The 27,380-nt window shown below is 47.8% G+C and overlaps 1 long non-coding RNA gene across 5 annotated transcripts; it reads right to left on the bottom strand.

The window, feature by feature from the left end:
• On the bottom strand, positions 1-27,376 carry LOC123380310. Of its 5 annotated transcripts, none has more exons than XR_006585860.1 (3): positions 23,238-26,120; positions 10,151-17,525; positions 1-7,098 (listed from the first exon to the last, which is right to left on the bottom strand). It is a non-coding gene; the product is annotated as an uncharacterized LOC123380310 (long non-coding RNA). The 5 variants fall into 5 exon arrangements; XR_006585862.1 differs by having other exon boundaries at positions 1-16,162; positions 17,366-17,525; positions 23,238-25,770; XR_006585861.1 differs by having other exon boundaries at positions 1-13,273; positions 14,159-17,525; positions 23,238-25,770.
• Between the last annotated feature and the right edge of the window lie 4 nt (positions 27,377-27,380).

Raw genomic sequence — 27,380 nt, forward strand, 5'->3', positions numbered from 1 at the left:
TTTATGTAGATGTATTGTTCATCAACACACAAACACTCCTCAGAGACCAACCGAAGAGAACAAACGTTAGCCATCAGTCCCTTGGTCTTGAAGAACAAACTAGACTCCCACAAGGTTAATTCACCGAGGCCACACAGATAGGGATAGTGCTAGAAGGAAACACAATTGCTGCTGTGGAATCAGGTGGAATGTAGGACAGCTGACCATCAGTCCTGACAGGCGAGCATCCCCATCCTGCTACATGGAGGTGGGGAGCAGAGTCCGGTTTGCTCACCTGTGATTGGTCACATCTACACACATGCCTTTCCCTCTCTCTTCCTGGGGAACATTTAGGCCCAGCTTTTCTTCCAGAGGTTATCCAGCCACTGGCTGGACAGACCTGGATCTTACCCCTGGAGATGGTGGGCCCCACCTAAAATGAACCCAGGATGTAGGGGTCGTCTGCATTGTCTCCAATCTCCTGCACCCGGCGAGGCAGTCGTCCCTGCGAGGGATTATCTCCCAGTAAGCACAGTTTCCTGGTTCAGGCTCACACACATGTAAGTCCTGTCATGAGACAGGGCCCCCAAAGAACACAGGTGTTTTTAAAAGCCTGTTTTCAGAATTGTGTTCCACTTAAGTCAGATTTCTTAAACTGTCATAATTCACCTCCACATTTCAAACGCCATGAATCATGATTCCCTTCTATTGTAACAAACCCACCAAATTGTTCCAGGGAGCAGGGGAGGAGCCTTTAAAGACCTAATTGTTCTGTGACTCACCAGAAGAATTTCAGTTGGGGAAATTTTTCTAGAATTTAACAGATGAGTGTATGTTATGGTTTGTTTCAATATGGCTTGCTGAAAGGCACGGTCACAAAGGCATGGGCACTGATTCGACGCCCAAGAATTCCTCTCTCCAGGGTAAAATAAACAACCTGAGTGATTGGCAAAGACGTCAGCATATAGAAATTCCAGGCGACCTTGGATTTCAACTCCTTTACACTTTTCTTCCAAGTAGCTGAAGACTATTCTCTACCCCTCGACCCTTCCTTTTGACCTTTTAGGCGACACACTTAATTTAGCCATGACTAGTCCCGGCACTCAGCCACTCCCTGCAGGGACACAGATGTATATCCCAGCTCTCCCAGTATCAGTAGGCAGGCAGAGAAGACAAACTACCACTAGCACTCAGTGGTCCATCCACTAGTCTTCCTAAGTCATCTGCTCAAGTTTGGCACCTCAATTTCTGGTGGAAACGGTCAGCAAGTGACCAGAACGTTCTGGTTTCCTTGGTCTTTTTTAACACATAGCTAGGTGGGCATGTTAGTTTCTAATGCTCTTAGAATTTGGGAGTTCTTCCTCAATATTCGACTCCCACAGGACAACTACAGGGCTTGGGCTGCCCTGAGATACAGTGCTTTGAGCCCTCGGAAACCGTAGTAAAATGAAGACATCCACCTTAAGATTGAGCCTGAGGTGTTCACCTTCTCCAGAAAATCATCCAGGTAAGATAATGAAAAACGGACTAGTGTTTGGCCCTTCAGGAAGGTGTTACCTCTCTAGTTAGAGCCTTATGTGGGCAGAGGAAAAAGGGAAGACACGTTCCCTGAGCCTTCACTACACGGGTTAATGTGATTCGCCTACAATTGAGTTCACCTCCAATGGCCACAATCAGTACAGAGTGGGACATTTGAATCTAGATGCCCATTCTGCCTGTTTTTTCCCCCCCTAAAGATGACCGCAAAGATCAAGATCTCAAATTCTTTGGGACTGTCATGTCATTTCCATCGCTAAGGAAACAACCAGAGACCTAGCCAAAGAATATTCACAGGGGTGTTATACTAAAGGGTGGAGGAGACAGGCACGTCAGCAAGGGCAACTGGTTATCTCATGATGCAGTTATAGGATCAAACATTATACACAAAGAATATTTGATGACAAGAACTAGCCCAGGACGGGGGCGCCTGGGTGGCGCAGTCGGTTAAGTGTCCGACTTCAGCCAGGTCATGATCTCGCGGTCCGGGAGTTCGAGCCCCGCGTCGGGCTCTGGGCTGATGGCTCGGAGCCTGGAGCCTGTTTCCGATTCTGTGTCTCCCTCTCTCTCTGCCCCTCCCCCGTTCATGCTCTGTCTCTCTGTCCCAAAAATAAACAAACGTTGAAAAAAAAAAAGAACTAGCCCAGGACAATGTTCATGAACAAAAGCAGCATACAGTGATGACATCAGTCCAGTATTTTTAAAATGTACAAAGAAAGTATATCCTGAATGGGCATCCGAGTTAATTTCTTTTTGGTTTTCAGTGATTTAGATACAATAGTAAGAAACCTATTTTGTTGTGGTTTTTCAAGTGGTTTCCTTGAGGTTCTTGATACAATTTTAAGTTTTTCCAGCCTTTTCACTTATGTTCTCTTTAATCCCCTAGTGTGGTCTATAGAGTGGTTCTTCCCCTTTCAAGGTAGGAAAAGAAGCCCAGAGATCAGTAACAATCGGGTGGAGCCCACACGGCGAGATTCGGGATTTGAATTCTGGTGGGCTTTTTCTTGTTCCTTCGTGACCATCAAGGCCCTCTTTCAAGAACCTGTGAATGGCCAACTCATCACCTCCTATCATCTCTAGGAAGACTCCTCACTTGTGTCCCCACTTCTCTGTTGCTAAAGAAATATTCAAATCCAGGGAGAACCAGCTTCCCAGGCTTCCCTGTACCCCTCTATGGTCTCCCCCGAAATATCGTTTTCCAACTCAGACTGCCCACAAACAGAAACAGCGTCCTGGTTGTCAGGGGCCAACCCGGGTCTCAGTCAGAATCTCAGACACTGGGGTGTGAGCTCTAGGGCTGAAAACCCCAAGTAGGGATCACAACTTTTTCTAATCTGAAAACTCCAGGGGGTTGAATTGATGACTCATGTTACTTTCTCTTTAATGCTTACTTTATTAAAGTTAATTTTAAGCGTAGTATTATCTCAGAGCCAATGTTTAAGTCACTACTTCTGAACAAACTCCATGACAGAGTTCTGGTCACTACTTAATTGTTCACAGGACCCAAGTGATCAGTGGTCTGCAGGAAGTCAGTCATGACTACTACTTCTGGCTTAGTTCTTAACTACCAAAGAAGGAAATACAACTCTTCCTCCCAAGGATACAAAATTAAACTCAACAGATTAAGGTCAATGCCAGGTCAAAATTTGAACACTGTATGTAATTCCATCTTGTTTCATGGAGTGCTAAGCAGTTTTGCTCTGGTTCAGAACTCCACAGTGAAGGAGCAAGTTGTGGGACCAATACAACACAGTATTCTTTGTTTTTCTCCCCTTTCCTCTGGAGACAACTTTATGGATTGCATTGTACTTGGAGCCCCTCAACTCAGCCTTGATGCTTCTAGGTGAAGCCTGATAAGAATCAGCTATGAAGAAGTTTGTGTTACTGATCATGAGAGCCTTCAGGGCAGAGAACCCCAAGTTTGCTGAAGACTTGTATCCCTAGCTGATTAACACACCAACACAACACTGTAGACTAGGTGGTTTAAAAAACAAATCCGTAGGTCATTCTGGAAATCTGAGAAGACACATATTGCCTTTCTTGGGACAGAGCAGAGGCTGGACCTCTTTTCTTCTATGATGGTTATTCCAACATCAGGTCCCCACCCTCAGGACTTAACCCTAATTGCCTCCCAAGATCCCACCTCCAGAAAGCATTGTATTGGGGGTTAGGGCTTCCATGTAAAATCTTGGAGAGTTACACAGATTTGCATGGGTTTTCCAGAGCTCACCAGATGATTCCCAGGAGTTGCTGAATCCTGGGAAGTAACTCAAGAAAGGTTTCCTTCCCCGGAGTAGAGAGCAGGGCTTTCCTGATGGCAGCATGAGCAATTATTCTTGCTCTGCAAACTAAGAGGGTTGCTCACTGCCCCCCCCCCCCCCCCCGGGATCCAGCTCAGAGATGTGTTTCCGGGAGCCCACTGACCCCTGTGGTCTTTAGTCCTGGTCACAAGGCAGTTGCTAGATCCTCACCAAGGTCAGGAAAGAAGGGGAAGGAGGACAACTACGAAGCGAATTGTCAAGAAGAAATCAAGATCTGCTGTCAGTCCCAGAACAAATTCCTTAATCTCCTTTATCCTGCAGCTCATCAGGGGGTCATTTGTATTCTGTGTAGCAACAGGCTTCATTCTACCAACGCCACCCGCTGCAACAGCTCCCTGAAATTCGTCATTTTGACTTAGTTTTCATTTTTACTAAAGCTGCTTAATGAAACTGTTAAAATAGTTTGCAGATTCTCCTACATGAAGTGAACAATGGCATGGATACTAGCCAAAGATGGGCTCAAAAGTTCACATCTTATCGATGAAGAAAAAAATCACCATGTAGCTCTAGCAAGCTGATCAAAGCCTGAAGCAGGTAAGTTCAAGGACAGGTATCCTGTCCTGGCAAAGCAAACAGACTCGCTTTTTTTTTCCTGAAAGAACCCCGGACCCAAGTATGTTTTTCTCTGATCTTCAATATTCATCAGAGCCGAGGCTGGAGAGATTGTTAAACTTCATGTTCCCAGCACACACACCTCAGTAGACACCCTGCCTGTGTTTACAAGTTAAAGCCACGATTTCAATTTAACAGTATGTGGATGTTGAGTATTTGGAGGGTGAAAACATCCAACGCTGTTGGAAACCAGATGGGTGTGAAATGATGTAGCACAAGTTATGTGCGGGATGAGCTAAGTAGCAATGGATTCCATGTCTGTTTCAGCCCTAAATCCTTATGCCGAAAGGTCATCCAAGGTCATGGTTTGGGAGGTGGAGTGTTTGGGAGGTGATTAGGGGAGAAGGGTGAGCCCTCCGAAACAGGACCATTGCGTTTTTAAGAGCATTTCCTCCCACACCCTTCCAACTACGTGAGGACACAGGGACAAAAATACCCATTTTTGAGCCAAGAGACCCTCATCAGATCCTTCATCTGCCAGCACCCTCCATGTTGGACTTCTCAGCCTTCAGAAATGAGAAAGGAGCTCTTGTTTCTAGGCATGCAATCTGTGCAGTTTTGTTCAAGCAGCCCAAACACAGATGAAGATAGAAGGCAGGCTATATCAGACCATTAGCCATGCCAAGTCCAGCAGCAGGAGGGCTCCCTAGTTGGGTAGCATGTTAGCATCACCTAGTGAAGGATCTGGATTCCCACATCACATCCCAGAGACTTAATCTAAAGTCTCTGGGGCTGGGATGCAGGTATCCAGGGAGAGGACTCCCATGCACCAAGCTGAGAAATACCACCCAGGGGACTTTGTCACTGAAAGCCGCTTTTGCAACAGTCTGTCTTGTGGACAGCGGTTTCTGTAGATATGAGAAATGGTGGATCCATAGTCCAGAATCTGAACAATTCCTCCAGCAAGTTTTTCTCTTAAAAAAAAATCCATCCTAAGACAAAAAAGGTCCAAGTGTGTTGACAATATCAAGTCTACTGAAGTAATGGCTAGAATAAGGCCACTGGAAATTCCAATTCCTGCTTCAATAAACTGCCCAAAGGCTCAAGAGCAGGAAAATAAAATCCAATTCTATAGTATTGCTATTAGATTATAAGACCATTAGTGATTACATGGACATTTCTGGAAGTTCAGATTTGTGGCACTGTTTAGGGACTTCTAGGATTCAGTTATTCAGCAGATTATTTCTTTCACTGACTTGTTACCAGCTTCTATTCTAGGCACTGGAGACGTTACTGAACAAGGCCAAGTTCTTACTCTCGTTGAATGGATATTCAGGTAGGGAGAGACACCACGTCATTACCATCTCTGGCCTGCTGCCTAGGATTTTCTTGAGTCTCACACAGGGATTCTCCAAATTCACCGTGCGGACAGGTCGCACAGGGGTGCTTGCTGAAACGTAGGTGTCTGGACTCTACACTTGCAGATTTGGGATCCCAGCCTTAGTGCGGGAAGGTTAACAAGCATCCTGGTCATCGAAGCAGGCCGCCCATCACTTTGAAGAATTCTAGCACCGAGACCTCCTTTCTCCTGGCCTACAGGCAGCACTATGGGTAGGAGGGCTCTTCAGGACTTACCTAGCTGTACACTCACCCTACACTCAGATACAGAGATGGCCTCTTGGGAGGATGACGTTTGCTCATTGGAGGGGAATGGCAGCTGCCAAGAATTCCTTTCCTTTCAGAATAGAAGGTGCAGTTTCTACGAACCGTTTTGGGGTTAAGTTGGACCTACTACACATTAACAGCACATAAATATAGACTACTGCATTTCCCTCCACCTCAAAATATGGCTATTTTGATTGCAAAAGAAAACCCAATAAAAAGGAAGTTGTGGTAGGATACTTGGGTGTGGCCACAAAGCCCATACTGTGGTCCAGGAAGTGGGGGTGGCTGAGCCCAGTCCTGGGACAAATATGGCTCCAGCGATCGTCGTCATCCTCTTTCTACAGTTTTGAGATTTTGTTCAATTCCCCTCATCTTGCCAGGCTCCGTTTGATTCAACTTTGGTCACATGATTTCTTGGGTTCCACTGAAACTAAGAATGCCTAGGAATGGGCCAACCCAAATCTGCAGATCAGGTCTAGAGATAGGTTTATATTCAACAAAAAGCCCACTCAAAATATTGTTAAAGTAGTTGCTTACATGTTTGTGTTTCCACCACGAATGGCAGGTTACCTAAAACCCTCCAAGTTGATGAAAGCTCAGAATTAGCCACGTAGCCAATGGAACAAACCACTATGGCAGTGACCAGCTGTCCTTTGTCCTGGTTTCAGATTCAGAGAACGGAAGGGTTTCCTGTAACAGGGGACTTCCAGTGTGAAAACCAGGAAGAACTGGTCACTTTACTCATTATCGACCAGGTAGTGCTGCTATCTGCTCCGGGCATTTACAGCCTCGTCAAAAAATGCAACATAGCACATACAGTAACTTATTGCCGAATTATGTGCTCCACTGGGTGATACGATCTCCAAGCACAATAGGGACCCGGAGAAAGGTCAGTTTGATCTGCAGTCGCTGCAGAGCTGCATGAATTAGGTGGGATGGGGTCCAAGCCTCATGACTTGCAATCCTGCTTCCTCCTTTACAAGAAGTGTGGTCAGGTTTTCTGTGCGTAGAAACTTATTAATTGCCTTGAATCCACATTTTGCACCTAACAGGAAGGGGCAAAGAATGACATGGGCTTAGAAGTTGCTATGAAAACCTTTTCTCTATTTAACCAGTTAACATTTCCATGAACATACAAGAAATACAATTCCTGCCCTTGAGGTGTTCGTGGTCTACTGAGTTTTGTGTACAGGATTACCTACAAGCGCCAAGTTCAATTATATGTGAGGAGACCTTGACAGCTTCTCAGCTTTGGGGACCCCCCAGAAATGCTAGAGAAGAAAGCCAAGTTCAGTAACTAAACCTATCTTTTCCATACTTATTATGAAGAACTGTCAAACAGCCTTTCGGGGCAGCCAGAGGAGTTCAACTCAAGAGACTTGGTAGTGAAATACTCTTTGAATAACCAATAAACAGGCTATTTTGGAGTCTAATCATTTTTCACTTCATTATATGCCCCCACTGTGCTTACTCTAGGACTAATAAAAGGCACACTTATCGGAGAGCAGGGCAGAAGACCACTCTACAAGCCTAGGACTCTCTCTTGGCAGATTCACTGCTGCCCCAGGACCGTAAGCTTTGCAATTTCCCTATTTAGTGGGGTTTGAGGGAGGTTAGGCAGAAGTTAGGTTGTGAACTGCTTTTTCATGGGACAGGAAGCTAACCCACCGAAGAGCTGGGTGGGCCCATCAAAGGAATTCACCCTCTAGTGACGTTACCAGGTAGGGTAAGTGCTGGATCATCGTTTCTAAAGCCAAATAAAGAGATAAACAAGATGCACAGAATACGAAGTGTAGAATCCACTAACAACTCTGTCAGTAGAGGGGGACAGTTTGGGGACCCAACAGGACAGTGGATAGGAAGATTATGACAACTAAGTCCTGTCTTAGTCATCACACCTGGCAAGGCTCCCAAGATTTAAGAGCTCACACGGAAGGGAGGAGGGTGTTCAGTCCCCTCATCTAGGTACCAGTTTATTTCCTGAAGCATCCTGAGGGATCCGAGATCGTGGCCAGATTCTACCTTTTGTGTGGCCTGTGCACTTGACATCCAGGCAGGTGTCTTCTCACCTCTCAGTATCTGGACCATTTGCATTCCAGAAAAGAAGAGGTGCTGGTGGGGGGTGCAGAATCCCCCTTCCCCGGCGTCTCCAAAAGCCTATGAAATAGCCATATACTTTTCTCTCTCTTCGAAGACACTCCTCTTCATGTGAGTTCTGGGCTTTTACCCCAGATTAGCCAACCCTCAACAGCACCATTAAAGGGAAGATGCTAACCCATCAAACACTTAGAGGTTTTGCAAGCTGGCTTTTGGGACCTAGGCCTGGATGCATCTCCATCTGGGACCTGCAGGGTGAACCATCACCTCCGGATGCAATTTCCCTTCTTTCTACCTGGATGTGCAGAGGCCTGGGAGAGCCTTCTGTGCACTGCCACGAAGCTTCCGGGCTCAAATCCTGTCTCCACTGTTTATCTGCCCTGCCACAGCGCAGAAGTTATTTAACCTTTGTAAGTTGGTTTCCTCTTGGGGAATGTTGCTTTTAACACAGCTCAGAGGGGTTGAATTAAGGACTCAAGATTATGTATGCAAAGCACTGAGTCGAGTGCCTGACCCCGCAGCTGGCACTGGAGAACTATTTTTACGTGCCCCCAGCACGGGCAGCCCCGACTTCTTGCCATCAGGTTTCCTGTGCCCTGAGCTGGCGATGCGGATAAAGCCATTATGAAGCATGCCCCAAGCCTGCGGTCAAGGCCAGAAACCCCACCGGCTGGGCTCAACCCTCCCACTTCCACACCAATTACCTAGCAGAAGCACAAGCACCGTTGGGATAGACCATTGCACCCATGTCCTCCCTCTGCCTGTTTTACATGGTTGCAGGGCTAGAACATTCTCCATCAGGGCTGCTGAGGTCTCTGGTTTTGGCCATGTGCCTTAGCAGGCATGAGGCGCTCGCTATAGGTCCTGGGAGGCAGATGTGGACACATCAACTACCAGCTGGCAGGGCAATGGGCCAGAGCATAGAAGGATGTGTGGTCAGCCAGTACTTGCCAAACCCACGGCATTCTACCAGGCTAAGTGTCTTGCTTAAGTTCACGGGCAAGCTATGGAGGCTTTTTAACATCAGCCATTCTTGCTTTGTACTTGGGTGGGGATAAAACTCCCACCTCCTTTCCTTTGTTCCCCTGGTTTCCTGCGTCTGCATAAACACACCCATCGGCTCAGAATCCTGTTTAGACCTTGCACTTGGTTGGAAAAACAATGGAAGAGAAAACAGCCGCCTCCCCCTTCTCCCCTCCTCGCCCCAGTGTGAGTTCCAAGCCACAGCCTCTGACGCGGGGGACTCTTCTTATCGGTCCTGGTTCCCTGCTCTTTGCAGATCTGAAACTGTTGACAAGTTACGGCTGCATTCCCTCAGCTTTCCGCACAAACAATTCCCATTTGCAGCCCAACCCGCAGACCGTGCAGCGTGGGGTCATGACGCCTTCAGGGCCACAGGAGGCAGGGAATCGGACGCCAGGCTTCCAAGGAGCCAAACGCCAACGCTCAGTCCTTTGCAGAAAAACGGGTTTAATGAAGATGTTTTATACCTGCTTTTACCCTTCTAAGTGTACGAATTTAAACGTCTGTAATATTAAGTAGTTCTGTCTTCAGAAGCCTACTTTTCCTTAAACAAAAACCCAGCCTGGCAGGTTTTCCTTTAAACAAATGCTTTGTTTCAGTGAAATAGGAGAATGCAAATGAGCCGAGGTCCATGAAAAATCGTTGATTTTCTCTCCTGGTTTTACCTCAACCCCTTCAGGGCTCAGACGTTTGACAACACACCTTTAACTTAGGTCTATTTGTATGAAAATGACCGTGTTTCCTCCCTCTCTAGTGCCTAGAGATGGTTACAAGGCATTTTTGACAAGCGGTAGGCCAGTCTTTTTTTCTTTCCAGTGACATTTGCTTTGGAATGGTGAAAAATGAGCCAGGACAAGCCTTCTTCAGTGAAGGTTAGCAATGCAAACTGGGAAAGGACAGGCAGGCCCCGGCCGTCAAGGCTGGCGGTACAAACAGCATTTCTGGGGCGCTGGGGCAAAACATTCCAGCAGACTCACCCTGGCCCCACTTGCTAGGATCGGGTCTCTGGGCTGACTCTGGAGGTAGCCAAGGAGGACAGGCTGTCAGAGTGGTAGGTAACAAGGTTGATCCTGGACCAGCGAAGTAGGACGTGGTTCTAGAGTGGTTCCTGACCGTGGCTTCCCCTGGGCTGTGGCACAGAATTCTGTGTGAGAAACACCTTCGCACCTACAAAGCTGTAGCATTTTAACGCTTCCGCTAAGAGCGGACAGAAAGGCAAGCATGATAGGGTTTTTTCCAGAATGTTCGGGTTGTTTCTACAAGGTTTGTAGGCTAGTAAACTACTCGGCAAGTTGGGATCTGCAAGTATTTGCTGAATGAGGTGTACTGTATTTGAAGGGGTGAACGCAGGGTCGAAATTACACCCAACAGGATTCTGGGTGACAGGATCCCCGAACAGGCTGTGTGACGCACCCTTCCAGGCCAGAGCTATAGCCCGTGTACCAAGTCTAAGAGGAGACAGTTCCAATGGCTGAAATGAGGACACCTCTCCAAAAAAAAGGAAGGGTAGCATAGGGACTATCAGGGGGTCTCAGGTCAAACGTACGTTAGTTCTTTCCTCTGTGCTATTGATGAGGCAGCCTGGGGCCAGCTGAGAGTCAACTACAGGCTAACAGCACCCCCCCGCCCACACACACACCTAGTGGGATATAGAGGACCCACTTCGGGCTCTCCTAGCTACCCAAGAACAAAGTAAACAGATGGTTAAGTGGTACAGATCACAGTCACGCAGGACAGGAATCTTCATCAGTTCAAGATCTTCCTAATGAGCACACCGTACACCTTGTATTTTAGACAAGTTGACCATAATCCAAGAATAATCTTCCTAAGTTAAAAGACATAGGTTTCTGGAGATGAGGCTGTTGACAAGATTGCCTATCAACTCAGTTTCCTAGAGCCCCAACATCACCCCCCTTTCTCCACAGTCATGTGAGGAACCAAGTAGAAAACGGCAGGTAAAATTAAGTTTCCTAACCTGGAGCCCGTAGACAAGTCCTTGAGACCAGGACAGAGTAGGTTTCTCCCAGAACCCACACCATCCTGACGTTGATGCCTTCCAAGAGGAAAAACCACCTCAAGCTTGACAATAGCAAGGCCTCAGGTATCTTAGGAGTCCTCTTTAGCCTATCGAGGTCCCTCTAGGAATCTCCGTGCGACTTGACCTTCCCCAACTCCCAAGTTTATTATCACTCTTCACAACCCCAGGGCAGCTCGTTCTGCCCTTGGGTCCTGTCCCCATGCTTTACGGGATCACCTATTTCCAACAGAAGTGTCTTTAAGAATTCGTACTTGGCTGTCAGCTCTGGACACCATGAACCCCCAACCATTACCCCAAAACCTCATCACCATGAGGAAAAAGAGCGTCAAAAGACAGGAGGTCATCTCCCTCACAGGGTTCCTTCAAAGTTTAGTACTGCGGCCAACACTCCAAGCACTTGGGTAGAAGCAAATCATATGAAGTTCAGTAAATGTTAAACAATGAAGGACCCTCAGTACTTAGTTGTGTGGCACATTGATGAATTTAGGTGGCCTGAAGAGGTACAAGAAAAAATGCTTCCTGTTTTAATTGACAGGGACACCTGGGTGGCTCAGTCAGTAAGTGTCCGACTCTCGTTTTCTGCTCAGGTCCTATCAGTTTCAGGAGTTTGAGCCTCACTTCAAGGCTCTATCACCGACGGCACAGAGCCTGGTTGAGATTCCCTCTCGCCCACTCTACCCCTCCCCTACTTGTGTTTTCACTCAAACTTAAGGATATATGTATTAAAGTCAGAAACGAGGCTTGAAGGCTTATTTTACTGAGTGCACCTGGTCAGTTAGTTTAGGACCAGTCTATCCCTCATGACCAGTGCACTCGGTTTGTGCCACTCTAAAGAAAATACTACAGCTTTGGTGGCTGGAACACAAAAGTTTTTCTCATGGTTCTGGAGACTGGGACATCTAAGACCATGTGCTGGCTGGATCAGTTCCTAGTGAGGACCCTTCCTGGCCTGCCAATAGCCTTCTTGCCATATTCTCTGCAGAGAGATCATCAGTTCCCTGGGTCTTCTTGTAAGGGCACCAGCCCCAATCACCAAGGCTCCGCCTCGTGACGGGATCATCTCCTTAAGGTCCCACATCCAAATCCCATCACCATGGGGATTAGAACATAAGGATTCTGGGGAAACAGTCCGAAACGGGAAGAAGGATAGGTCATAAGGTTGTCAGGACTATTACTACAGAGGAAATGTTTCTATACTTTAGAGAGAACCCAGTAATGACTGTAAATTGGTTTCAAAGATTGCTTTACATTTTTATCACTTAGAATTTTAATGTTTTGTACCTTGTTTCAATTAACCCAAGGCTTTCTTATCTGTTTATGAACTTACTGTAATACTCTAGTTCTGTTGGTAGAGGTTTAGTAGAGAGCTTCTGATCTTGGGTCCCTCAAGAGGGTGCAGTTACACACTGGCTGTGGTTTCAGACACCTAAATATTGTCACTGGGCATGACAGTCAAGATGGCCCCTCTTGCACGTCTGGCCCCAGGCTATGACAGCTGCAGTAGCTTGGGGGGGGGGGTGTGGGGAAGGTTTCTTTATGTGGCTGGTGGGAGCCTACCGTCTTCTGGACAATCTCTTCATGGACAGCCTCTTACATGGGGTCAGGGGGCTCCCACCAGAGTGAGTTAACAGAAATTTGATGTCTTTTTCCATCTTCTGTCACTTTTCCAATATCCTCCTGGTTCTTCAGGACTGGGCCAGCCCATAGTCGGCAAGAGGGGACCACACTAGAGCATCTAGATCAGGATGTATGAGCAGTGCATTGGGACAGCTTCCCAATGAGCTAAAGTCAAGTCCATCAGTTGGCATAGCATTTCCCAAGCTTAGTTCGTTCCACTTAAAAAAAGAACCTCTTGTATTTTAATTTGTTGTTCATACTGGAGACACAGATTTTAGACTTAGGAGTCATCCAGAGACATCTTCTAGAAATGCTGGACCTCAAGTGTCTTCTGGTACACAAGGATAGTTACCAATGACCTAAACGATTTCTTCAAGGAAGACAAGCAAGCTTGAGCTCCTATATTCCCAGGGTCCCTCGGAGCCTCCATCCATGCCCCCAGACCCTAGAGAAAGAGCTTTTATCAGATCCATTGTATGCTCTGAAGCTCTGAGATGGAACAGGTGTTTAAGCAAGTTCATGTGACCATTCTACCCGGAGACACTGTTCTAGGGATGGCTACTGAATTTGCTTCAATTATGAATACAAACCATTTATTCCTTCATTTATTCAGATCTTTTGTAGGTCAGCCATTAGTTAAGCATCATGTAGTGGTGTTGTAGGTGTGCACGCGCCTTCAAGTACATCTCCGTGTTTTCAAGATCAACTTCTAAGGATTTACCTCCTGATGCTCCTGCTGTCCAAGTTTTACCACTTTGTCCTCCCATACTTGAGGCTCTCCGGCCTCCAAGTTCCTGGGCACACCTTACTTCAAGAGGAGGGTTCAAGATCGACTTCTTACCAGAACTGTCCCTTGAGTATCTTAACCTGCAGGCTATTCTGCCCTCTTACCTTCACAACACCATTCATACCTTGATGTCCCACATTTATTGACAAGTATTAACACCTAAAATCCTCTGCTCTATAATCTGTTTACTAGATTTGTTCCCTACTATAGAAAACCAGATTAAGCACACAGACATTTAGCATGAATGGTTACCATTTTGCCTGTATTGTTATTTAAGCCAACTGTGCACCTAACATAGGGCTTGAATTCATGACCCCGAGATCAAGAGTCACATGCTATATCCACGGAAACAGCCAGGGGGTCCCCCCACCCCCCATAGTATTTAAGCACCTTGAAAATATTTTTTATTCACTGCTCTCTTCCCAAGAAAGGCTGAGGCAGCTTACCTGTTACAGGGCATGGGCAGTGACCATCTCTGGGGCTGGCACTTGCCCCTAGGACCTCCCCAATGGGTCAAGGGGCACACGGCTCACGTATACTCACCTGAACCAAATGGACAGCGTACCAGCTCCCTATCTTGTGTGGGTATCATGACACCTGGTGTCCAAATTCAGTAGGAGTGCACATGTTGCCACCCGGAAGTTCTACTTGGTGCACCAGCTGTTACTTGGACTGGAAAGCAGCTTCTGATGATGTGCTTTAAGTCTAACCACGTGTCAGCTGAATGATCCCTCCGATAACAAATTAACCTTCCCTGCTTTCATCCCGTTCCTTTCCACTGGATGTCACTCCAGATCATCTTTAAAAATCGGGCTGGACAACATGGGGTGCCACCAACTGCCCCGGGGCCACTAGTTTGGATTTCTTGGTCTCTGCCACACTTCCTGCGGCTCGTGGATCTGAACCTCCAGCAGAGCAAGAATGGTGTGAAGCTGAATAAGGGCTTCAGCGGGGGCCAGAAATACTATTTGCAGCATCTGCGGGATCCCGAACCCTCGAGGCCAGGGCTTGCTGCAGACACAGCAGGCTAGGCACTTGGAAATAATTCCATCCAGGTTTTTTTTTGGTCAACCTCAACCAGCGGGCTCATGCTTCTAGCGCTCAGATTTCCCCCACGACCTTCGTTCAAGAGCAAGGGACTCAACGGCAATTGGGGCAGTGGACATTTTGGGGACTTCCCCGTCCGACCACAGCCTCAAGCCCCCACCGCTTTTATTTGAGCCTTTTCTGGTATCCCTCCCCACCGTTGTTCTCCTTGTAGATCTATTCATCTTTCACACATGTATTAAGTGACACTATGGGAGCCCATGATGTGCCAGGCATCCAGATGGAGGACAGCACATGAAGGCGGCCATGTTAGACAGGCTGCCCCCCAGGAGTTTAAGGAGCTTCCTGTTGATGTGGTTTTCTTGGAGCCCATCTTCAATTAGTGGTAACAGATTGCCCGGCATGAGCCGTGGTTGTGGCGGAGCACCAGCACCACTAAGTGGGGCTGTGGTCAGTCTGGGGGGGCTGCAGGAACCCCAGGTTTCAGGTGTATTTCCCCATAAGATCATGGTTCAAGGAAGTTCTGTTTAAGAGAGCTAGTAGACTGAAAATCAGCCAACTCAGTGATTGACCTTACAAGAGGCTCTAGACACTCAGCAAACAGAGGGCCTAACCAGAGGCTGGGAGAGGAGAGGCAAGGCCAGGGAAGGCTTCTTGCAGGCAGGGCTAACTCACCTGCGGGTTGAAAGAGGATTGGAAGGTCTTCCGGCTGACCAGATGACCTCCAGACCCAGGAAGAAGCATGAAGAGAAACATGGAGTCTGTTTAGCAGGAAGGACTTTTAATGCCCAAGAGATCTACTCTGAGGAGCCCCTGGAGAGCTGGGAGCACATTCATCAAAGATCACCCTGCACCACTGTCCAGGAGACTTTCCAGTCATGGGTGGGAGGGGCTGGAACCAGAAGAGCCTAGGGGCCACAGGTTATTCCGGGAGATTGAGACAAAGTCAGGAGGTAGTGGCTAGGGACCATGTGTAGAGACCACACTCTAGTTATGGGGCATCACCGGTTCCAACCCTGTGAACATGGGGATAGAGATGCAGGGGTCCCACACGGAGATGCAACATAGTATCTGAGAGAAAAGCCCTCCCTCAACCCACAAGGACCTCTGTAGCCTCTCATAAAAGTCAACTCTTCATAATTAAGCTTTCACTCTTAGGGCATTTTCGGGACAACCGTGCAAATCCTTCTTTCAACACTTGAGAGATGACACGACTTGGATTTATTCACTGCTTCAATTCTGAAAGCCTCTGGGTTGTTTGTGTTTAGCCTTAGACCTTTCCTTTCGTTCCTTGCGCACCTGCAGAGACCTTGTGTGTCCACGGCTCTGAAGCCCAATCTTGCAGCGCCCTTGCCCGTGAGCCAGCAGCCTCGTTTCTGTCGTCCGGCATGAAAACAACGGTGCTCGTGCTATTCTCCTAGATCCTGCATCAGAGTAACGGCTGCCAAGGGGTCCGTCTGCCCCACTGATCCAGAGTGAAAAGTGTCTCGGCCAGCGTGTCTGTGGAGGCCGGGGACCACCAAGGCCCAGCAGGTGAGGTAGTCAGCACCCTCATGGTACTGAGGGGCCATCCCTGGGCTTTATATTGCACCATACCTTGCCCGGTATTTTATGAGAACTCCTTTATTCTTTCCACCCCAAATTACCTTTTGCAGATACTGTTCCAATATATACACCATCCCCCAACCCCAGGGGTTATGACAAACACCTGACTGGCTTGTCAGGGGCCACTGTCCAGATTCTTTGGGGTGCCTTCGTGCTTCATACAGCCCTGGAAGGCCTGGCTCCTCAAGGACCCCTCATTTTCACATACACAGGTCCCCAGAATCCCTCAGCACATCCATGCCACATGGCTGGGGTTGACCCTCTTGTTTAGCACTGGGACCAACACCCCTGACTCCCCTACCTACCACCAGGGGCAAGAGAAGGTGGCAGGACCCTTGGACTAAGTTATAGATTGGCCTTTATGATGCAAGGTGTGATAGGTGAGTCGTGGCCCCTAAAGATATACCCGTGACCTAATCCCTGGGCCTGGGAACATTAAGTGGCTAAGACGGAGCTAGGACAGAGACTGAAGATGGACAGGTCACCCAGGTGGGCCTCAATGTCCTGTGTCTCAGGCAGAGGGGACACAGGGGACACAGGTGACAATGTGACCCAAGGCAGGGACTGCAGGACATGGATGTAAGCCAAGGGTGCTGGCAGCATGGAACCCCCACCCCTGGAGGGCCTGCCACAAGCATGGCCCGAGGGCACCTGAACTTCTGCCCGATACAGGTTTTGGACTTAAGGCTCCCAAACTGGGAGAATGTATTTGTTTTAAGCCCCCCAGTTTGTGGTCATGTGCCCCAGCAGCCACGGGACCTTAATACAGGCTAGATGCCCTCAGATGGTCTCCAGGCATTCTGGGGCTGGCAGGCCAAGAACCTCACTCTAAAAGCATCCGAGCAGGCTTCAGTGACATGGTGGCAATGGCACCAGGTCTGGGATAATTGGGCATCGGGCACTCAAGTATCTAATAGGACAGCGTCTGAGAACAAGGACTTCTCCGTTCACCTGGAACAGTTTACAAAGGTGAGGGGAGACCACAGCAAAGACCCCAACGATAGACCCGTGACCTAATCGCTGAGCAGAGAGGTCCGCGCCCCACACAAAGGTGTTGACATTCACAACTGAACACCACTACGCTTACCAGACACCCACCTGTGGGTGGAACTTGAACAGTCTTACGGGCTGAGCAGCTTAAGCTCACCCTTGTCTGCAGCCAGACCCATCAGCCAAAGGAAGAAACTAATGGAGCTTCGACAGTCCTTTCCCTGATGCAAATGGAGACAGGTGTGCCATGTATTTTCTCCGAGGTCACCTTTAGAAGGATGCATCTTGCCTGAGAGGAGATAAAGACTGCACAAATTCCCAAACAAGCAAAGGCACGTGGTCATTTCTGATGGTTACCTTCCAAGTCCCCCAGAACCAGGCTTGAGAGTAGGAGAGCTGACAGGTGTCAGGACACAGAGAAAGGACCTCAGGAGAGACAAAATGCCCTGTGAGGGGCCACATGGACACTCGGTGAGGTAACAGGAGGGTCACCGGTGGTACAACTTTTACAAGCACCCCTACTGGACAAGTCCTGTGTACAGAGGCATGGCCTTAGCTTCACAAACACCTTGTTACACCCCCCGGAGTCCAGCCTCAGAGACCCCAGCCTGGGACTTGACTTGGGCAAGTCATCCCTTATGAAATTGTGTGGAGGTCGTTCGTTTTCCAGGACACGGTCAAGGGAATTGGGGCTGACCTCACGCATAGGACTCCAGAACCAATGGAAAATAATCTACCTTAAAAGCTCTATCTCACATGATTATCATGCCTTTCTCGACCACTTCAGATGGCAATTATTAGGTTTTGCATGCTCTTAGAACTCATAGTTGACTTTTAATTAAGTGCCAGCCTGTTTCCAACTGTAGCCCATACCCTGAGGATTCCCTACCTCATTTCTCATTTACTGCAGTTGCTTACCCAGCACACAAAGGAAGGCAGAAACACACTTTACTGTTGGAACTGCAGGGAGGGTTGGGGGGTGGAGGTTGGGGAGAAATGGCAGGCTTTCATAAGCTTTCAACAACACCGATCAGGAAAACTAAAGCATTCTTTTTAAAAGAATTGCTAAGATCGGTCTTGAGGTGTATTATGTTCACAGCTCTCTGATGAACTTGGAAATCACAGCTACAGTTCTGGCTCAGATGTCAGCTCACAAAAACAAAGTACAGGTAGACCAACTATCTTTGGCATTCCCCGATATCGTCCTCAGTACTCAAGGATACATAACACCCGTACAGCATTTTATCACACGTCAATATGCAAAATGTAATTCTCTAAGGTTCCTAACTAGCTAGGCAAGCCACTTAAAACCATGAAAGCCATTTGAGATCAAGTAATGAAGGGAACAGATTAGCAGGTTGAGTTCTTCTAAGACCCCCCCAGCACACTTTCACCTTTGAGCTGTGGGGACGGAAAACTTCCTCTGCTGTGATACACTCTCATTTGAGATGGTTTTCTGATCAAAGGTCATCTTATCAGAGGCATTCTATAGTGTCAGTGTAACCAAACAGCGACTTCAGTTAATTCTCTCAACTAAATGGAAACTGGAGCAAGTCCATGATCTTTCCTGAAAGCCTCATTCCAATTACTGTTTGTTTTGCTATGTGAGAAGTTCCAAGTTTTTCGAACCCCAATGTGGTGGACCTTGGATTCATTCACTTCCTCTTCCTGCCTTCAGTGAGGGTTTATTGAAAACCTCCTCTGCCCCAGGCACAGTTCATCCAGGTCATAGACATAGAGAGGAAAAACAAACATCAAGGTCCTTGCCCTCCTGCAATTAAGCTTCAAAGGGAAGGGAAGAAATAAGCCAACAATTATGTATCAAGTAGTTAAAAGAAGAGCGAACACACTAAGGGGGTAGAGGCAGGATGCTGGTCCTAGGAGTCTAAGCACCTGTCCAAGCACAGACATCTCTGAGGTACACTGGAGCTGAGACCTGGAAGTTCAGAAAAGATGTGAAGTATTCCAGGTAGAACGAGCCCATTAGGTCAAGGATGGTCTTAGGACTGGAGGAGGATTTGGCACAGGGGAGGGACCAAGAGGACGTTGACAAGGGCCAGATTTGGGGTGTGTAGGCCATTGGGAGGATTCTGGCCTCTCCTACCTCCAGCTCCTATGTCACAGCTACGTAGGTTTTTCAGGTTCCCAGTAGCCACCCTTCACTTACCTAGACCCCTTAAAACTGCCCTGAGGATTCATCTTCCAAGATGATCCTGTGAGCAAACACAACACCCAGACGCTGCCCAACAGCCGAGTTCTCCCACCAAATTCTGGAACTGTTTACCTAACAGTCTGTTCTTTTGAGATGAAGTTGTTAAAGTAAAGGTGAAATTCGCTCTTCTAAATGTCATGGATGGCTGTTCACATTTGGCATCCTTGGTACGGAAAGCCCCGGGGGGCCTGACAAGAGTGGAGTTTTTGTTTATAGCAGTTTCAACATTATCCAAGGTTGGCTCTGTTGCTCCGCACTTCTCTACCAGTTTTTTTCTTTTCCTCTGTATGTTTTACCCTCCACCTGCACTTAATCCTCTAAAATGCTATGAGATTTACTGGTTTTGCATTAAAGTTGTTCCGTTTTCTCCTCACATGGACTTCTATGCACAAAGAACTGTGCAGACACTCAACTCTAAGTTCCTGAGATCGATTCCTGATTTGAAGCCCAGTGGAGTGGTCTCTGCAACCCAGCTACCCAGACACCTACCACAGGGATCAAGAGTGGCATTGTCTGTTTTTGGTTAAGTGTTCCAACAATTTTTCAGGTTTATTTGAAAGAGACAGGGAGCGAATGAATGAGGGAGGGGCAGAGAGAGGGAGACCCAGATCTGAAGCAGGCTCCAGGCTCAGAGCTGTAGACACGGAGCTAGAACTCAAAACCGTGATCCCAGACTGGAGCCCAGGTCAGACACTCCACTGACCCAGCCACCCAAGCACCCGGAAGTTTTAAGGGCTTTCATCATACAAGTATTTAAGGACACATTTAAAAATTTGAGATCCTTCACCTATAAGGTACCACTGGAGTTCCTGGTTAACCTTCATGAACAGCTCCTGTTCTAACATCCCATCTAGAATTCAATAGGACACCAACAGGGGAGTGCAGGAGTGGGACATTTTGGCTTCACCTGCAGTTTCCTGGTCTCCTGACAAGACCCTTCTTGCTGATATACGTAGAACATTTCAGTTTTTGATTTTAGTTTCTATTGTGCATGCATATCAAGTATCAACAAGCTGTCCAAGGGTTTTAAGACACTCTTGTACAACTCTCACCCCTTTCCCTCAACCCTGGGGGCAACTCAGGTTTCTTGATCTGTTTATGTTGCCATTTCATTTTCTAGCACATTTCCCTGGGATTCATCACTTTGCCTTAATTTCCCCTTACAATGCTCAGTCATCCAACACAGAACTCTTGGCCCAGGGTCTAGATCTGCTCCTTCAAGATGTTCAGAGAGGTCATGTGTTCAGTTCAAAATTACCTTCAATCAGTCCCTCCCCTGACTTCTCTCTGGGCCTGGGGATCAGCTGTCATCCCATGTTTTCCCTATGTAATAAACCCAGAGAATTCCAGGTTTCTCCCAAGCTGAATTTCCTAGATTCAGGTCTGCCTTGTGTGTGTATCTTGGGGGCGGAGCTTATTCTCTATCAACTTTGAGAGATGTGGGAACCCAGGCATTCTCGTGAGCCTTGGCCTTCCTAATTCCATAGTAATCTTACTCTCCAGTTTGATTTTGAATAGGCTGGCTCAAGAGTTCTAGGTTGGGCATTAGTCTTCAGAATTTTGAAGGCATTTTCCTACCGCCTTCTGGTACCTGGGACTGCAGTGTCTCAAGTCCTCATTCCTCGTCTTTGGTAGGCTATCTACTTTTACTTCTTTGATAGCTTGAGGACCCTCTCTGCTGTTTGAGCATTTCATGGCAACATGGATGATGTGTCATGTTCATCATTGGAGTGGGGCCAAGAGTGAGTGACCTCAAACCGGGAACTCTTAAGTTTGGTGAAGTTTTCCATTTTACATAAAGATGTTTCTGTATTTTGATTCCTTTGCCTGATCACATTTTCTCCCCCCTAGTCCTCTTAGCAAGGCTGGAGAAGGCATAGTACAGGCTGCATTCAATGCCTCTTATTTATCCAGAGGTTCCAATGCTGCTTTTATGTCCTTACTCCTGAGTGATAGTTTTTCAAATTCATTCGAATGTAATTCAGCAAAGGTCATGCCTACTCGTACTGTCCCTTTCTATTTGCATTTCTTGTAAGGAATAAAGTCTTCCAGGATTTAATGCTCTCTTCCATGAGGGAAGAACAAGCCATCCCCCCCTCCATTTCTAGAACACATTTCCATTTCTACCAAGTAACACGTTCTCAGGTGCCATGTATAGTGCTAACCCAGGATAGACGATTTTAAGGTTATCATAGGCCAGCCTGCTGCTCATTCGAAGAACCTAACGTGTTTTAAAGACCTAGGCTTGGGGTGCCTGGGTAGCTCAAACAGTTAAGCATCCATTCCACTCTTCATTTTGGCTCAGGTTATCATGTCATGGGTTGGGAGTTTGAGCCCCACACTGGGCTCTATGGTGACAGCTGAGAGCCTGCCTGGGATTCCCTGTCCCTCCCCTGCTTTCCTGCAAGCTCTGAAAATACATGGCCTTGCTAGGGTTGCCACATGGCTAGATCTACTTATTCAACAGATGAGTCCCACCAAATGTCTCAGAAAAACAAGCACCTGTAGAGGAACCTTTCCAAAATTCTTAAACCCAAAATAGGTTTTCAGGGCAGGAAGGACGGAGGCTGGTATGTGCCCAAGACAGGGCTGGACACTAGAGGGGAACAAGCCACGTAGACACAAACAAGAGGACTTGTGGGGACCTTCAACAGCCGTGGTAGCAAAGCCCGGGCCCAGACAGAACACCCTTCTGGACTGCTGGAGGCTAGAGAGGCACTCAGACCTACAGCCCTCCTCGGACCCAGCCCTCCATCACTCCAAGAGGGGGAGATCCAGGGTACAAGCGGGGGGGGGGGGGGGGGGGGGGGGGGGGGGAGGGGTAGTTACTGTAATTTTGCTTAACATATGGGCCAGATGGAATTACAGATCATTGTAACAGAGCTGACTACTATCCCAACAGGGTTGAACGAAGCACTCAATGCCATTTACAGAAAAGGTTGGGCGAGTTTTTCAAGCATGAGGCTGAGCTACAGGAAAGTTACTGGAGACGGTTTTGGGGAGGCTGGTCAGGGTGATTCGGTTCTGTAATTAGTGCTTAAGCTAGGCTCCGCTGGAGACCAGGAGATAGACACCCTGTCTCCCTTCAAGAGGTCAGGTCCAAACAGTCGGCTTCTGGGTCTTTGTAAAAATATCAAGACACTGAAGTCTTACATCTTAGCCTTAAAATCTTAAGGTTTGATTGCCAGTTTTCTGAAGTAAATGCTCCGGGGGGAAAAAAATTGCAGGTCAGGACTTCTAGTTGGGAGGAAACCAGTGTAAAGTTTAGCCAAGCCAAGATGACCGTCCATCTTGGTTCATGCCAGGCAGGTGTGTGGCCTCCTTCCTCCAATGCTCCTGCCTGTACATGACGTCTAGGAGACAGCATCATTGTGCTTAGCTTCAGGGAGAAGGCCTTGACCCCCTCAGGTCTGTCTCCTAACAGGCAGAACCTGAAACCACATCACCTCCACTTATCCCATTCACAGGTGAAAGGTAGGCTGGTGACGCCAGGCCAGGATTAAGTCAGGAATGGAGGGATTTGAACCAAATACAATTTAAGAGCTTCAAAGATGGCTCTTTAGCACAGTCAAGGACAAAGTTCAGGTGGAGTTGTTTAAGAACTTAAATATGGAAGATTGCCAAGAGACCAATAGACTGTAGTCATGATACTACGTTTTTTCCAGTAAGGAGGGAAGAAAACTCTGGATTGGGATCCCAGGTCTCCCTCCCCCACCCCCCATCATCCATTTGCTCAATTCGGTTCATCTGGGCAGAATCGTGCCCTACCCTCGAGGTAGTTCCGAAGCTAAAGGGTGGGTCATCACTTAAAATCTTCCAGGAAGCTTCTTAGAGGTTTAACAGCTTTGTAAGGCCATTCTTCGGCACTTCCCCCATTTTCAGCCCAGAGGCAGGAGTCTGGATACAAAAGAGCTTGTCTAGGTGAGCCAAGAGGTTACCCAGGGGGACAGAAAAGTCCAGGATCAACTTGACTAGTGTGGGGAATTAGCCTGAAACTGCTCCACAATTAAGTTAGAAAAGGCACAGCAACTTTGCCCGGCCACCACCCCTGCCCTTTAAGAACACCTTGTATGTGCCCTTGTGGAAAAGGGTGATTAGTACCCTCAGGGTTTTTAGCATACGGTAGGCATTTAATTAACGTTAGTTCCTCCCCACATTCCTGTTTACAACTGTTTTAGTTTCTATCAACACTTTTCATGAAACTTCAACTCTAGTATGGTTACTATACAGTGTTTAGGTTTAAGGAATACACCCTGATACCTGGGCAAACTTTAGAGATCGTTGAACACAGACGTTGCAACAGTAAATTAGGAGTTAATTGGATGCACTTTTGGCCCCTTTCTCAGCTGCCCCACGGCTACTCGTGCGTATTTGTCCTCGGGGAATCCACCTACATCCTTAGGTTGCTTAATGACCCCTTTCTGCCTGGATCTCTTAACTCCTCCCCACAGGGTGATCTGCACAGGAGCGCAGATTTGGTCTCCTCCTAGATTCTATGCGCCCTAGGACTTCTACTTTGGTCACATCATGGCGTGGTACTGTGCTTCAGGACTTGGGTTTGGAGTTAGACTTAGCTTGCGCTGGAACTCTTACGTTCACATATGACTGGACCTCTCTGAACTGCACTTTTAGCCCAACACCAAGGGGGCGACCGGGCCTTTCCGTTTCGACATTTAAGTGGCAGAATAGATGCAAAATGCTTAACCAAGTACACCTGGATTCTAGAAGGGATAGCTTGGAGCCCATGTCTAGATCAGGCTCACAGTAACCCCAGGAGGTAGACCGAATCGCTCTTGTTAGTGGATCACTGATGACAGAAACAGGACAGGGGTATAAAAAAGCCTAGGACACGCGGAGTTTTCAACATCTTGTTTCTGGCCTTTCATCTGGGAGAAGTAGGACAAAGTCAGGAACTCAGGTAAAGGAAGGCCTAAATTTAGGCCTGAAAGCATAATTAGGGTCAGGTGGACACATGAACCGCTTTCCAAAAATTAAGGTTTTATAGGGGCGCTTGGAGGCGGCGGGGGCTCAGTCGGTTGATCAGTTTCAGCTCAGGTCATGATCTCCTGGTTCAAGAGTTTGAGCCCCACACTGGGTTTTACGCTGGCAGCTCAGAGCCTGCCCATGCCGCTCTGCCCCTCCCCCACTTGCACTCTCAAAAAATGGCCCTTCATGGAAGGAATTAAGGTTTGAAAGCACACAACAGCCTTCAGCCAGCCCCAGGGCCTTCTGATTGCGAATGAAGGCAAAGCTTCCCACCGGCTCTTCTTCCAGGAACCTGAGCTGCCATTTAACTTAAGAGCCCAGTGATTTTTCTGTTTTGCAAGAACGGTCTTCTTTAAACGGCTCAAAAATGCGGTCTTCTTTAAACGGCTCAAAAATGCCCGGGACTCAAACACCTACGGACTAGGAGAGGGGGGAGGGAATCACGTATACTCTTCCCAGAGCTGAACAGATAAGGGGAGCTTGAAAGGCCAAAGGCAGAGCCCAACAGGAGAAAGACAACAGCAAGGACTAGGTTCTAGGTCCCAGGGAAAGTCCTTCCTTAACGCCGGGCCTGTGTCCCCAGTCCCAACAAGACGGACCCAAGGGGCTCCCGGGTGGGCGAAACCACACAGAAAAAGTAGAACCTAAAAAAGCCAACAGTCAGGAACGTTAGCTTTAACGTCACCCCGCTCTTGAAAAAAATGTTTGGGCCTTTTGAAACAAAGTAGGTAGAGATTTCGAGGCAGATAAGGACACAGAGTAGCTTGAAACCCTTCCTATGGAAGCTAGCACGGCTCCTTTTTAACAGATTATGCCAAACTTAGAAATGAAGCTCCAGCAAGTCTAAGAGGCTCCTTCCTGCAGGTGGCCTCTGTAGAAAGTGCCAGAAAAGTTAGGGCCCTTCCTGTGAAAGATTAATGCTTCTATCCCACAAAGCTGGTTAATCCCAGGCCCAGATTTTCCAACAGCCTTCAACCAACAAGCAAAGACCCAGAAGAAAAGAGCAGGGCCCGACATAGCACTTCTGGCGTTTTCTTGGCCCAAGGAAGTTCTTCAGTACAAAACAGGGCTTTCTCTATAGCACAAACAGGGGATGTTGGTGCCCAAATCGTGACTTCGCGAGAATTTGTGATTCTGAGAAAGGAAAGGAAAGTTCCCTACTTATCTTGCCTCCCTCTCCCCCAGCCAGGCAGCAGGAAACTCCCTGTCCCTCAAAGAAAGCAGAAACAGAAAAGCAGAAACTAAAAATACAGAGACCCCAGTCCCGACCCACTCCAGCCCCATGCCTTCTCAGGCTGCAGTTTAAGAAACAGGCGAGCCCTGGGGATGTCCCTTAAATAGAAGGTGGGCGAGGATGATTGGTCAGAGGTGAGGCCCTGATTGGCCAGAGCCAAAGAGCTTTCTGGACACATCAAAAGAAGTCAGGTAGCAGCTGAGAGCTGGGCTGTGTTAATTGAGGGACGCGTGTTTCCACCTGTAAGGACGCTGCGCTGATTCACACTCCAACGTGGTCATTGGGATTCACAAGGCAAAAAAAAAGTGGCACCTGTCGAAATGGGCTAGAATCCCAAATTTGACAGAAAAGAAGCTAACTCCGCAAAGGGGAACATTACACCGTCCCACGTGAAAAACAATAAATATTTCTTTTCTTGAATGGCCTGGAGGAAGACCCAAGCCACATGACTTTCTGTGTGCGCACGGAGCCCTGCCGACGCCTTCCGTTTTAGGGCTTTTTGCTGGTTTCTTTCTTACCAGCTGTCGCGTTCTCCTTCCAGAAACTTGACAGAGCAAAACAAGATCCTTGTGGCCGCGGGATCACTTCCGGCCCTCAAGTGCGCCTCTGGATGGCCGCAGTGGATGTCTAAATCCACTCTCTATGCTTGGAGTTTTTCTCACGGAGATAGCCTCAGCCTCAAGCTTAGGAAAATCGATGGAATGTCTGACGGCGATGCAGGACAGCAACAGTTTCTGTTACCCTGAGAAAATCCACGTGACGTGGAGAGTGTTCATGCTGCCAGAACATTCGTGTGTGTGTGTCTGTGTGTGTGTGTGTGTTAGGAATGCTGGTCTGGCGACTAGAGCGGCAGGTGGGAAGGGTAGAAAGGCAGGCAAGGGTTATTCTTTTTCAGTGCCTTTTTAAAAACAGTGGTAAAATTCAGAACATAAAAGTTGCCATCGTCACCATGTTAAACATACAGTTCGGGGGCATCCAGAATATTCCCATTGTCGCGTGCAGGCGTCAGAACTGTTTGTCTTGTAGACCCGAGAATCCTGCCACCTGAACGGCCTTCTTTCCCGGGTCCCTCCCTCTGGCGACCACCCTTCCACCTGCCGATTCTGAGTCTGACCACTGTAGATACCTCATGTGAGTGAAATCATGCTGTGCTTTTGGGGACTGGCTTATTTCGCTTGGGATAATGTCCTCAAGATTCACCCGTGGTGGCTCATGGGAGAGGACGTCTGTTTCCAAAGCAGCATCACACAGCACTGTATGTATGCCCCACGTTTTCCTTACCCACTTCTCCACCCGTGGCTTGCGGCTCGCTTCCCACCTGTTGGCCGTTGTGAATAATGCGAACGAACATGTGTATTCGTAAATCTGTATTCGACTCGAACTTCTTTAAAGCAGAGGGTCAGTACTTTTTCTTTTCACTGAGGACTAACTGACATATTCATTCTGCGTGCACCACACAATGATTTGATATTTGTATACATTGTGAACTGATCACCAAAATCAGCCGCGTTGATACCTGTCACCGTACATAATGGCAAATTTTTCCTGTCCTACAATCTTTTAAGATTGCGTCTTAGTGGGGTGCCTGGGTGGCTCAGTCAGTCAAGCCGAAGTCAGACTTCGGCTCAGGTCATGATCTCCTGGTTTGTGAGTTGGAGCCCAGCATCGGACTCTGTGCTGACAGCTCGGAG

Source organism: Felis catus, chromosome D1 (assembly GCF_018350175.1).
Source record: "Felis catus isolate Fca126 chromosome D1, F.catus_Fca126_mat1.0, whole genome shotgun sequence".
Taxonomy (NCBI): Eukaryota; Metazoa; Chordata; class Mammalia; order Carnivora; family Felidae; genus Felis; species Felis catus.